The 15,058-nt window shown below is 42.8% G+C and overlaps 2 pseudogenes; both read right to left on the reverse strand.

The window, feature by feature from the left end:
- Positions 1 to 549: 549 nt before the first annotated feature.
- On the reverse strand, positions 550 to 4,734 carry LOC109744596 (disease resistance protein RGA5-like; annotated as a pseudogene).
- Positions 4,735 to 6,885: 2,151 nt separating this feature from the next.
- LOC141042144 (disease resistance protein RGA5-like) lies at positions 6,886 to 14,778 on the reverse strand (annotated as a pseudogene).
- Between the last annotated feature and the right edge of the window lie 280 nt (positions 14,779 to 15,058).

Consider the following 15,058-nt stretch of genomic DNA (forward strand, 5'->3'; position numbering starts at 1 on the left):
CATTTGTATACTTTTGGTTTCAGCAGATTGATATGAGAGGTTTGGCACTACTCTTACTTATATATCAAAATGTACTAGATTTCTACCTCATTACGGTTGCAAACGCAGCTCCATTGGTATAGAAAAGAAAACAATCTTTTCAGAATAGTTCGTCATCTCGCGAGATTGCAGAAACCCTCGCGGCATTGACGCATCTTGCCTTCTGCGGTTGAGAGGACCTGGGCTGGGCTAAAATTTCTGTATAGATTTAATATTATTTGGTGTTAAACTTATAATGATCGAAAAAATGCTAGACTTACACGTTGATTCATCATTTGTATACTTTTGGTTTCAACGGATATATATGAGAGGTTTAGCACTACTCTTACTTATAGATCAAAATGTATTATGACCACCAGGTTAAATCTACCACATGGGTCGTCAGCTTTGTTACCATAACAATGCACCAACCTAACACGCGAGGAAAACAATTTCACAAGTCTCATGTTAAATATCTATTCAAAGAGGTACATGACAATGTCGATGTGCAGGAAAGATAACTTCACTCACTAACATCTCTGATGCTATGGCTTACATGTTGACAGTTGAGACCTGCTGAGTTTGCTCATTTATTGTGTGATGTGTTAACTTGCTTTTGTAGTTTGTATATGCCAACATATGTCATCTTGTTTTATGGTTAGTAGTATTTCAACATTATTTTCCTATCATCATGCATGAAAACAAAAGGTGCTACAGAGCTAGGAGATCTTGGTGTATACTACAATATATTAATACGGAGGGATTCCTTTGTCACATGATTTGATAAGATATAGTTATTTTTTTATTTTGTAATCAGATTCTTGATGTACCGTTTCAGGTATTTTCTTTTCAGAGATTTGGCCATTCAACTTTTCTTCTGATTGCTAATTGCCTTTATGTGAAGAACTTTGTATGGATTAGTTGATATGGTCAGTGGTCAAACTGTTTGAGTTGCAAAATTGTTTGAAATTTCAAATCTGCAGGTTGTATATATACAACCGGATATGATGTGCATCATGCGTAGCGGCCTTCTTAGTTTTGTCTGTTAGCATTAATTAATATCTACTTCTTTTTTGCAGACTCTTTTTTTAATATTTGATGTACTTCAGATGTTGAGCATCTGAGGATTTTTCTCTCCCGTTACAACACAGTTTATATTCTGGGTTGCGCCAGTTGCTTTCGGTTGGCGACGACTGCAATGGAGTTATCACCATGCTCCTTATGTTACTGGAAACATCATTCTTGATTATTTCTCCTTGTGTTACTGGTCACCACCATTGTTGATTATTTCTCCTTCCGTTCTGTTATCCAATAGATATTCTCTTAGTACATGTATATTTGGGTTACAAAGGAGCAAGCTATCCCTGATTAAACCCCCAATTGGCGAGATATGATGTTTTCTATCTGAATGTTGTTTCATAGAATTAATCATTGGTTTAGTTTGAGAGATTAAACCCAAATAAGTTTATGCAATGAACGAGAAATAACACGATTGCATGTTAATTTTCTTCTTAAATTTCAAAGTAGAGATTTTGCCACCGATGATCTACTGCACGCGGACGCCACATCCTTTCTTCTCAGGTATCGTTCGACATTTAAAAGCCAGTCCGTTGCGACCAGGGTGCTGGAGGCTCTTGGGGTCGCAGCCTGCATTCCTGCTGGAGGTAAGTTTTGTAGCCTCCCATTGCAACGCACGGGCATTTGTGCTAGTAAGGTACAAAAATTAGCAAGTAAAAAATAACTATATACTGTTTGACAGTGTGAATTATGGTAGTTACCATGAGGCGTCCCATATCTGTAACTCTCAGTCTAGGCTTGTTTTGATTCATATCTATCTCTTTCCTCAATGCATATTCCACACTACTAATCTTCTCGCTTGTATCTTCACTGAATGTAACACAAACATCCTCAAGCGACGGAAGGTTCTCTAAACCCAATGCAAAATCACCAAACTTGAATGATGTGTCCTCCACATCCTGAAAATCTAATTTGAGGGTTTGGAGACTTTGCATGGCTCCTCGTCCAAACCTCAACTCCATGGTGTCACTCTTGACACTGAACATCTTTAGACATAAAAATGGATAAGCAATGCCAGTGGTCAACCGTTTTTTTCTGCCTTGTGTAGGTTTCTCCACTTGTATGACCAGTTCAGAGAGAGACACTATGCTCCTGAGAACTTGAAGGTCCTCCTCTCCTAATGTTTTCAGTGTGATACTTAGGAAGAACAGGTAAGACATGGAGCACATCCATCTTGGCACTGCATAAGTGATGCTATTAAGCATGTGGATTAACAACAATTGTGTTAGTTGAGCAAAGGTTGACGACAGCTCTTCTTCTATTTTGGTAGACCTTATGTCCAGCACTTGCAGAAATTGTAGATTCCCGATCTCTTTCGGGATATTAGTGATAGATGTACCCCTTAAATTCAAATATCTCAAGTGAAACAAATTGCATATATCATTCCAATGGGTATTATACACTTCACATTCAGCTAAATCTAATACACGCAGGACTGGGAAACACAAGAGTGCTGGCAGCAAACTAAAAGCTGGAGTAAACACAGTAAGTGACCTCACGTGGGACAAGCTCACGGTTGCCAGCTGATTACCAACTTCTTCATTCCTGGTCTGCAAGGACAATCTGTGTATCTTACTTGGTAGATACTCTAACTGCTGACAATCTGGTGTTGTTAGAAAATTCCCCTCATGTGACAAATAAGTGATGAAGTCACGAACCATATCATGCACACGACGAAGGCTATTTAAATATGAAGGCTGGACCAAGTTTATATTAAGTAGCTCCTTCAAGTAATCCTCTCCTACTTCATATAAGCTCCTCCCTTGTTCTTTTCTCACAAAACCTTCACCAACCCATTTCCAAATCAGTTGTTCTGCTTCAATCTCATAATCCTCTGGATACAAACCAAGATGCAGTAAGCAAGTCTTTAGGTGCGGAGGTAGGCCAGAGTAACTTACAGATAATATTCTCCTCATGTTCTTCACATCATCATGATTATTGTCTAGCACCAAACTGATGGATTTGTACACCTTGGACCAATACTCATGTGTATGTGCTCTTCCCTTTTCACTAGACAACAAGCTACCTATCGCAAGGATAGCTAGCGGAACTCCCCCACATCTTTTTAAAATTCTTTCAGATACTTCAACCAATTGATTAGGTTGTGACTTGTTCTCCATCTCATATATTATTTGATAGAACAACTTTCTTGAGTCGACAACAGAAAGAGGTTTCAGCCGATATACACCACCAGCTTGCAGGGAAACATCAAGAACCCGAGTTGTTGTGATACTCTACTTCCGTATCCATTCTCAATCAATGCATACTTGATATTTTCCCAGGCGGATTTATCCCATATGTCATCAATAACTATCAAGTACCTTCAATTGATACCAAAATACATATATTACATAAGAGTTGTCATACATTAATTGGGCAGAATTGAGCTGTGTAATAAAGCTTACCAACTTTTCTTCGACAAATTAAAACTGGGGGATAATTTTACTTCGCCGGCCTCTACACCAACTAGGGACGATGCATACAGCCTTTTTAAGCATGGGTACTAAGATTTTTAAATCTTGGTTACACACCAAGCCTAGTCCTCAAGGATAAATGCATGAGTACAAGGAAAGCATGGTCCTCAAGAACAAATAGGAACCTAAATTCGCCTCCGTGAGGATTTGAACTCAGGTGTTGGGTTTGTACATCCACTCCCCCAACCATTTGAGCTATGCTGACTCCCAAAGCTTACCAACTTAAATGGCAAAGAAAATAAAAACTTGAGAGGTCTGCACTATTGTAATTTCCTTGTGGCATCCATATACGGAACATTGAGGAACAAATATTCACAAACGTACCTCTTGTTTTCAAGGAATGTTCTTATCTCACTGATGAGTTGTTGCTCGCCCCATGATGCTTCATTAATGTTCTGGTACATCTACTTGTCAAGTTGATGGAGCATGCTCTTGAAAATATGCTTCATATTAGGATTAAGAGACACGGAAACAAAGGCCGCACAATCGAATTGCAAATTTTGCTTTTGAATACTGATTTGCACTCTGAGCTTCTTATACACTACATTGGCAAGGGTTGTCTTGCCCAATCCACCAAATCCAACAATAGAGACCGCCTTTAGACATTTCCCCTAAACCTCTCATCTCCCTCCGTCAGCATCTTGATTACCTCAACGCTCTTCTCGTCAATACAAGGCTGCTAGGCAAAGGGTGTCAATAGCTGGACCAACGGGCTTGGCAGCAGCCACATTGTCAACCTTGTACCTATCACGTCGGTCACTGACCTCCTTGATGCGGCTCTTGATGTCTTTGATATCGATGCTGATCTTGTGGCGAATCTTGCCCTTGGTCAACAGGCTGAGGCTCTTATCAATGAAATTCCTGAAGTTATGGGACTTATCTGGTCGGCCATCGGTTTCGATGCCCACCATGAACTTGTCGATCTATCTTCCAGGCCATATGACAAGTCCCTCACAGCCTTGGCCCAAAGCTTGACTTGGATGTCCGGTGGCTGGTCGATTGGAGCCTCAGAAATCCTGAGGAGAGAGGTCTCCATGCTCTCCATCTTGGCTTTGAGGAACATGATCTCGCCCCTGACACCCCTCTGAAGGTTGTACTCCTTGGTGATTAGGTCGGCCAGCTTGGGCAGGAGGGTGCCCATCACTCCAATCACCGCTTGGGCCATGCCCGGCCTGCGCTATAGCTCAGCCTCTCAGCCGGCCGATGGTGTTTGCAGAAGCAGCAGAGGGAAGACGGTGGTGGCGATCTGCTGCGTTGATGAAGAACTTCGTCTTGCACTACATTGCCTAAAGAACGGCAACATGATTAGTTAGGAGCATGAAGTCAAAACTTGGTAGAAATTCAGAATGAAGTCAAACAGATAGACCTCAATGAAAGGAGAAAGAAGTGGGGATGGAGACCTGTCTTGAATTGAGAGAGAGAGAGAGAGAGTTGGAGAGTGAAGCAGTGAGCGTACTGACGGGGAAATTAACTTTTCGAAAAGCTGATGGAGAAATTATGGAGCTTGGTCTTCAGTTTCAGAGCAGATATACAACAATCCGGAATAAAGAAAAATATGAGTTGACTGGGACAACGAAGTAAAAAAACTTTAATTTAAAAAATAAAATGGAAAAATGGAAAAATAAAATAAATAATTTCATGAATCAAAAACTTTACAAATTTAAGAAAAATAAGGAAAAAGCAAAAAAATAAAAATAAAAAATAAAAAAGTTTGCTTGTGGCTACAACCCACGCCGAGGCAAAGGTACGAGGGCTGTTATAAAGGAAACAACGGGCTAAACGCTACGATGAGAACCCCTCTCGCAAGCGACGCATGCAGAGACAACACCAAACAACAAAAAAAAGACCAAAGAACACGAATCTTGATGTCTAAATCGTGTAGTTAAAAGTTAGATGTGATGTAACTATTTCACATTCACATCTACTCCCTGTAAGTCTTTTTAAACATTTTAAATGGAATACAACATACGGATGTATGTAGACATATTTTAGAGTGTAGATTCACTCATTTTGCTTCGTATGTAGTCACTTTGTGAAATATCTAGAAAGACTTATATTTAGGAACGGAGGGAGTAGATGTTAAAATAGCAAACCCGTTCCGAAAATGCATAGAAAAACGCAAAAACACTCAAAACAAAAAAGGAAAGTTGGCGTCTCGTCCATTCTCCACTTACACCTCTGTAAGCACACAAACAACTCAAAACAAAAACAAAAAACAGAAAAAAATACTAATATACAACCCTAGACTTAAGAAAACTAATACATCAATAGAGAAAAAAAAGATTAAAACAGTCCACAGAGAGATGGTATCGGATGAGTGAGACTCTTTCAATTCTACACATCGGTTTGAAAAAAAACACAAGCACTTCAGAGGGGATAGCAGGCCCATACAATGGACAGAGACAGCCCCGGGAGGGACACGCGATGCAGGACACACACATCGACGCAAGGGACAAAACAATGCCGCATCAACAGATTTTGCACGAACTTTACAGCCTCGATCTTGTGGTGGACAACTTAGATGTAAGATAACTATTTCACATCTAGATGTGAAATAGCAAATCTGAACCATTTTTATAGATCTCCGTCAAGACGGAGTTCTGGGTGTACGAAGTCATGTCCATGTTCTGCACTTGGCTGTGGAGGGAGTGGATGATGTCCAGGGATGTCGCCAATGGAAAAAACGAAATAAGAAGAGGGTTTTTAGTGCTGCTGCAATGCATAACAAAGAATAGCCAAGAACAACTCCGAATAATAAACAGACAACAAGAACAGATAAGCGCACGAGTTCAGGTGTGATGATTCCGAACTCTAATCTACCAAAGACTTGGCCCTCAACGCACTCAGGGGGCACGGCCACAGCACCCATGGCGCGTGCGGGGATGCCCAGAGCACGCAGGGTGCACCCACCTTGCCACAACACCTCCCCGACGGTGATTGGCCGGTCCTCTCGGGCCGTCCAATCACCGGCGGCAAGATGCCGTCGTAAGGAGCGCGACATGCGCAAGAACCAAAGACTCGACATAACGTCTAGAACATCATTGTGACTGCTCTACGATCTATTGCAACCAAACACTTGCCCCCGCGACGCACTTGGTGGGCACGACCACAGCAAGCAGGCCTCGTCGCTGGTGCTCGCGCATGCCGCTCACATCGCCAAAGCACCTCGCCCCCGCTGGTCTTATGACCTATATTTTTGTTTTTTATGCCAAATTTGCGTATTGAATCAATATGAATGTAATTGTTTGTATACCAAATGTAATTTTCTTTTGAAACTATCGTAAGATTAGCTCGGGTGAAGAATAACTGAACCCTTGGTGATGAATAGTATTACTAGTGTTTCAAATGCATCAATAAGTATCATAATACGATAAAATTATATAAGGTTAAAAAGAATATAGGAAAACGTATACTTCCACTAATTGCATATATGGTTTAGAAATATACACAAACGTAATACATGTTGCTCGAAAGTGTGAACAAGTACTTGCGTGAACTTCACCTTCTTTTTCTGTGAATGTTAGTATGGGCCTGTTTTGATTCATCTTGACCTCTTTCTGAACAACATATTTCACCTTTTGAGTCTCAGTGTCTTCTTTGTTGAAGGGGAACTCGACAACAATATGTTCAAGCAAAGAGAGATTCTCTATACCAAGTACAAGATCACCAAACTGAAGCAATGTGTCATGCACATTATATAAAACTAACAGGAGGGTATGTAGACATTGCATGGCTACCCATGCAAACTTCAACTCCATGGTGTCACCCTTGACAGTAAACCTCTTTAGACACCGAAATGGATAAGCATCTCCAAGGACCAACCGTTTATCTCCACCCTGTGTTGGTTTCTCCACTTGTATGTACAGTTCACTGAGAGATGCTATGTTCCCAAGTACTTGAATGCCCTCTTCTCCCAGTGTTTCAAGTGCAATATTTGGAGAGAAGAGGAAAGACATGGAGCACATCCACCTAGGCATTGCACAAGTGATGCTATCAGCCACGTAGAATAACAACAGTTGGGTTAGTTCAATAAAGGTTGACGGGAGCTCTTCTTCTATATTAGTGTACCTAATGTCCAGCAGTTGTAGAAATCGCAGATTCCCAGTAACTTTTCGGATCCTGGTGATAGATGTACCCATTAAACTCAGATACCTCAAGTGAAACAAACTGCATATATCCTTCCAATTATTATTGTCCACTTCCCTGCGATAACTTAAATCAAATACACGTAGGACTGGGAAACCCGAAAGTGTTGGCAACAAACTGAAAGCTGGTCTAGCCACAGTAAGTGACCTCACATGGGTCAAGCCCATGGTTGACAGCTGATTAGCAACTTCTCGAATGCAGGTCTGGACAGAAAATCGGCGGATCTTACTTGGTAGATACTCTGGTTGCGGACCACCTATTGTTGTTAGGAAATTCTCCTCATTTGATAAGGAAATGATGAGGTCACGCACCATATCGTGTATACGACAAGAGCACATTTTATTTGCATTGTCAAATTTTACAGGTTGGACCAAGCTTTTATTAATGAGCTCATCCAAGTAATCGCCTCCTACTTCATACAAGCTCTTCCCCTGTTCTTTTTTCACAAAACCTTCTCCCACCCATTTCCATATCTGCTGTTCTATTTCAATCTCATAATCCTCTGGGTATAGACTAAGATGCAGTAAAAAAGTCTTCTAGTGTGGAGGTAGGTTAGAGTAACTGACATATAATATCCTTCTCATGTTCTTCACATCATCATGACTATTGTCTAGCCCTGAACTAATAGATTTCTGCACCTTGGACCAATACTCAAGTGTATGTGCTCTTCCCTTTTTGTTGGACAGCAAGCTACCTATCGTAAGTATAGCTAGCGGCACACCCCCACATTTTTTAGAATGTTCTCAGATACTTCAAACAATTGATTAGGTGGTGAATTGTCCCCCATATCATATATTCTATGATAGAAAAACTTTCTTGAGTCCACAGCAGAAAGAGGATTCAGCCGATAGACACCATCAGCTTGCTGGCCAACATCAAGGATGCGAGTTGTTGTGATTACTCTGCTTCCATATTCATTCTCAATCAATGCAAATTTGATGTTTTCCCACACAGACGTATCCCATATGTCGTGAATAACAATCATGTACCTTCAATTAATACCAAAACACATATATTATAAGGCTATTTAAGTTCTCATACATTGAGAAGAATTGAGCTACTTAATTAAGTGTAACTTAAATGGCAAAGGAAATAGAAAACTTAGTTCTGCACTATTGCAGTTTCCTTTTAACATCCATGGCTGAAACATTTCGGAGGGAGGGGCATATGCACATACGTACCTCTTGTTTTCAAGAAATATTCTTATTTCACAGATGAGCTGTTCTTCACCCCACGATGCCTCACTGGTGTTTTGGATCCTCTGCTTGTCAAGTTGATGGAGCAAGCTCTTGAAAATCTGCTCCATGTTAGGATTAAGAGACACGGAAATAAAAGTTGAACAATCAAATTGCCGTTCTTGGTTATCTTCTTGCACTTTCAGCTTCTCATAGACTGCATTAGCCAGGGTTGTCTTGCCTAATCCACCAGATCCAACAATGGAGACCACCTTCAGTTGTTTCTCGGAAACCTCGTCTCCCTCTGTTAGCATCTCGACTACCTCTAGCCTATTCTCTTCAATGCCAACAAGCGCCGTCACCTTTGTATACAAGGCTTTCAGGCGAAGGGTATCAACCGTTGGACCAGGTGGTTTGGCAGTAGCCACACTGTCAATCTTGTACCTATTGTTGAAGATAATATTCGCAGCTATATATCTAGGCGTTACGCATGTATCTTTCTGTTATGTTTCTATCTTCTGTAGGTAGTTGAATAGATTCTATCTCTACCTCTCTTGTTCTCCAAGAATGTAATTCAAACAAATGTATGCGCCTATGGGATAAGCCCCATCAATCTATAAATACACACCGCCCTCCAACGAGGGTGATACGCTTCCTCCTATCAATTTCTACATGGTAATCAGAGCATCTTCTTCCTTCTCGTCCTAAACCGCAGAAGCCTAGATCGATCTCTCCATAGAAAAACCATGTCGTCCTCCTCCTCCACCCCAACTCTCTCTGGCCTTGGATCCCAGGTCACAGAGAAGCTTACACGCGAGAACTATCTCCTATGGAAGGCGCAGATCCTGCCGCACTTCCTTGGGGCGGGCCTTTACGGCTATCTGGATGGCACCATTGCCGAACCAGAGAAGATGCTTACCGTGAAGGGCAAGTAGAGAAAGGACCAAGTCGTCAGCAACCCGGCGTATGAAGCCTAGATGCATCAGGACCAGCAGGTCCTTGGGCACCTCATGAACAACCTGTCAAAGGAGGTGCTGGTCTGGGTCGTTTCTATCAGGACGGCACAAGCACTCTGGACATCATTGGGTAATATATTTGCTTCTCAATCACGCTCACGTATTAATAATCTTCGGATCTCCCTGTCCAATGCCAAAAAGGGCAACCAATCTGCACCGGTGTACTTCTCCCGGATGCGTGGATATGCCGACGAGCTTGCTGCCGCGGGGAAGCCACTAGATGAGGATGAACTCGTCTCTTTCCTGCTGGTGGGGCTGGACCTCGACTACAACCCTTTGGTCTCGACCCTAGACGCCCGCACCGAGCCGGTCACCGTCGATGCAGTCTATTCCCAAGTGTGCAACTTCGATCAGCGAGTCGAGCTGCTCATAGGAGGCCATGATGTGGGCTTCAAATCTTCTGCAAACTCTGCCCGTCATGGCGGAGCTCCCCCTCGTGGCTATGGCAGGGGGAGAGAACAGAAGCAAGGAGGTGGCGGCGGTGGCTACAAGAAGAAGCAGACCACCGGCGGACGCCCCTTCTACAACAACAACAAGGGTGCTCGTCCAGCAACAAGGCCAACAATGATCTGATCCAGTGCCAGATCTGTAGCAAGATCGGTCACAGCACAAGGGACTGCTGGTACCGCTTCGATGATGACGCTCAAGAAGAAAAAGTTGCTGCTGCGGCTGAGTATGGTGTTGACACTAACTGGTATGTCGACAGCGGCGCAACTAACCACCTCACAGGAGAGTTGGAGAAGTTGATGACCCGTGAGAAGTATCGGGACCACGACCAAATCCATGGTCCAGATGGATCAGGTATGAGAATAAATCATGTTGGTCAATCAATTATCAAAACCCCTAGCCATCCTATTCATCTTAAAAATATCCTTCATGCTCCTAATGCTCAAAAATACCTTCTTTCTGTACATCGCATTGCTCTAGACAATCATGTATTACTTGAGTTTTACCCCTTCTTCTTTTTGATTAAGGATCTGGCAAAGAGGAAGGTGCTCTACAGAGGTAGATGCGTTGGAGGGCTCTATCCGTTGATCCCTCGCTTTAGGAGCTCAAATAAACAAGCTTTTGGTGTCACCCAATTATCTTCGGCAAGGTGGCATGATCAACTAGGACATCCTTCTTTTGCTTTTTTTCAACGAGTGCTTAGGAAAAATAAACTCCCGTTCGTTGGTGAGCCTAGTAGTGAAACAGTGTGTGATTCGTGTCAAAAAGCAAAAAGTAATCAGCTCCCATATCCCGTGTCAACTATTGTTTCTTCTAAACCATTAGAACTCATTTTTCTGATGTATGGGGGCAAGCACCCACTTCTGTTGGTCGACACAAATACTATGTAAGCTTCATTGATGATTATAGCAAGTATACATGGATCTATCTTATTAAACATAAGTCTGATGTGTTTCAAGTTTTCCAAAATTTCCAAGCACTTGTTGAACGAAAGTTTGATAGAAAAATTATCACAGTCCAATCGGATTGGGTGGCGAGTACGAGAAACTAAACTCTTTCTTCCAAAAATTGGGAATTTCCCATCATGTTTCTTGTCCACACGCACACCAACAGAATGGCTCCGCTGAACGCACGCATCGCCATATTGTTAAAGTTGGCCTTTCTCTACTTGCAAACGCTTCCATGCCATGAAAATTCTTGGATGAAGCCTTCCTCACTGCCACACATCTCATTAATATTCTTCCAAGCCGTGTCATCAACTACCAAACACCTACAGAACGTCTTTCGCAAACCAAACCAAACTATGCCTCCCTTCGAGTTTTTGGGTGTGCATGTTGGCCCAATCTTCGACCCTACAACACCAGAAAACTTTCCTTTCGCTCAAAACAATGTGTTTTCATTGGTTATAGTCCACAACATAAAGGGTTCAAGTGCTTAGATGTGCAAACTGGAAGAGTTTACATATCCAGGGATGTGGTGTTCGATGAGACCATTTTTCCGTTTCAAGGTCTCCATCCCAATGCCGGAGCTCTCCTACAAAAACAAATCCTTCTTCTTCCTAGTTCTCTTTCCGGTTTAGATCAAGGGCGTAATGATATTTTTGATGATCACATGACTAACCCTCATAACCATACAACATAGTATCCTGGTGATGCAGATGATACAGGCATTTGTGGCGCAAAAAATGGTGCAGAAACTGCTGAAAACGAAGCTGTACAACAGCCAATATTTCATGCAGCGGAACCGGACATGGGCACTGGACACGAGGGAGATTCACCTGCGCCTGCAACTGCGTCGGGATCAGCAGGCTCCAGACCCAGGAGGATCGCCTGCAGCAGCAGGCCACCTCAGAGTCACGCGCGCGTCGCAGTGACAGCGCCTCCCCCACGAGGCGGGCCACGAACGCGCCGCCCAGTGTGCATGGACCCACCTTCAGGTCAATCATTGCCCGCCATGCGTGGCGTAGTCTGGCGGGCCGCTTACAGCGACCGGGCCCCCGACAGCGGTCGGCCTCACGACAGTGACCGGGCCAGCGCAAATTCGCCTGACGTGCCTGGTGCACCCGACGATGGATCGCCCTCGGGATCCACCTCTACCAGCCCTGCACACCCAGGTGGATTGGGCGGATCTTCTGCAGCACCAACTCCTGTAGCGCGTTCTACACGTGTTGGTACACGTCTACAAACAGGAAAAATTAATCCTGTCAATTACAAAAAATATTCTTAAATTCGGGCTGACATGTTCTACTGATGTACCACATTTTGTTGAAGGGGCGCTGAATGATGCTAAGTGGAGAAAAGCCATGGAAGAAGAATACAAGGCCTTGAGGAAGAATGAGACTTGGCACTTGGTTCCACCGGGTCAAGGTAAAAATTTGATAGATTGCAAATGGGTATACAAAGTTAAAAGAAAGGCTAATGGCACTATTGACCGGTATAAGGCTAGGTTAGTAGCTAAAGGTTTCAAATAGAGATAAGGGATAGATTATGAGGACACGTTTAGTCCTGTTGTCAAGGCTGCTACTATCAGGCTTGTGTTGTCTATTGCTGTCTCTAGGAATTGGTGCTTAAGGAAATTGGACGTACAGAATGCGTTTTTACATGGTATTCTGGAAGAGGAGGTTTACATGAAACAACCACCTGGGTTGAAAGCAAGCATGCACCTTTCCATGTGTGCAATCTTGATAAAGCTTTGTATGGTCTGAAGCAGGCCCCGAGAGCGTGGTACTCATGATTGAGTGCAAAATTGCAAAATATTGGTTTTGTTCCATCCAAGTCAGATACCTCATTGTTTATTTACAATAGGTCTAATATCACAATGTTCATGCTCATATATGTTGATGATATTATTGTCACTAGCTCGTCCAGTGAAGCAGTGATAGCACTTCTGAAGGACTTGGGCTCAGAGTTTGCTCTCAAGGACTTAGGAGATCTGAGTTTCTTCTTAGGGATTGAAGTCAAGAAAACTGATAATGGTATAGTCCTCTCTCAAGAAAAATACGCAACTGATCTTTTGAAAAGAGTTGGCATGCAGAATTGCAAACCCTCTCCAACTCTGTTATCTAGTTCAGAAAAACTATCTTTGCATGAAGGAGAACTTCCAAGTCAGGAAGATGGCACTCAATACAGGAGTATGATTGGTGCACTTCAGTATTTAACCCTTACTAGACCTGATATCTCTTTTGCTGTGAACAAAGTTTGTCAGTTTCTACATGCACCTACCACCTTACATTGGTCTACTGCAAAGCGTATTCTGAGGTATGTGAAGAATACAGTAAGTGTTGGTTTAACATTCAGTAAATCTCAGTCTACTCTTGTCAGTCCTTTCACTAATGCTGATTGGGCTGGAGACCCAGATGACAGAAGGTCAACAGGTGGCTTTGCAGTATGTGTTGGTCAAAATCTAATATCATGGTGTGCTAAGAAACAAGTCACAGTCTCTCGGTCTAGTACAGAGGCTGAGTATAAAGCTCTAGCTAATGGGTACAGTCCATGCTAAAGCAACTTGGAGTGCCACAGGTATAAGTTCCTTGTATTTGGTGTGATAATTTGGGAGCCACATACCTTTCTGCAAATCTTGTTTTTCATGCCAGAACCAAAAACATTGAGATAGATTTCCACTTTGTTAGAGAGCGTGTTGCTAACAAGAAGTTGGACATTCAGTTTATTTATTCAAAAGATCAAGTTGCAGATGGCTTCACAAAGGCTTTGCCTACACGGAGCTTTGAAGAATTCAAGCGTAATCTCAACTTGGCCAAGTTGTGATTATGGGGCGTGTTAAAGTTAATATTCACAGGTATATCTCTAGGCGTTACGCATGTATCTTTCTGTTATGTTTCTATCTTCTGTAGGTAGTTGAATAGATTCTATTTCTACCTCTCTTGTTCTCCAAGAATGTAATTCAAACAGATGTATGCGCCTATGGGATAAGCCCCATCAATCTATAAATACACGCGGCCCTCGAACGAGGGTGATACACTTCCTCCTATCAATTTCTACACCTATTACGCCGCTCACTGACCTCCTTGATGCGGCTCTTGATGTCTTTGATATCGATGCCAATCTTGTGGCAAATCTTGCCCTTAGTCAGCAGGCTGAGGCTCTTATCAATGAAATTCCTGAAGCTATGGGACTTCTATGGTCGGCCATGGGATTCGATGCGCACCATGAACTTGTCGATGCTATGTTCCAGGTCATATGACAAGTCCCTCATAGCCTTGGCCCTAACCTTGACTTACTTGATTGTCCGGTTGCTGGTCGATTGGCGCCTCAGAAATCCTGAGGAGAGCTGTTTCCATGCTCTCCATCTCGGCTTGGAGGAACATGATCTCGCCCCACACACCCCTCTGAAGGTTGTACTCTTTGTGATTAGGCCGGCTAGCTTGGGTAGGATGGTGCCCATCGCTCCAATCACCACCTGAGCCATGCTCAACCTCTCAGCCAGCTATTGGTGTTTGCAGAAACAGCGGTGGAGGGTGGTGGCGATCTGTTGCGGTGATGAAGAACTTCGACTTGCACTACATTGCCTAAAAATGCGTAACATGATTAGTCAGCAACATGAAGTCAAAACTTCGGTAGAAATTCATAATGATGTCAAAAAGAAAAACCTCGATGAAATGAGAAAGAGCCAGGGATGGAGACATGTCTTGAATTAAGAGAGAGTTGGAGAGTGAAGCAGTGAGCATACTGATGGGGAAATTATTTTG

This window comes from Aegilops tauschii, chromosome 2, assembly GCF_002575655.3.
Source record: "Aegilops tauschii subsp. strangulata cultivar AL8/78 chromosome 2, Aet v6.0, whole genome shotgun sequence".
Taxonomy (NCBI): domain Eukaryota; kingdom Viridiplantae; phylum Streptophyta; class Magnoliopsida; order Poales; family Poaceae; genus Aegilops; species Aegilops tauschii.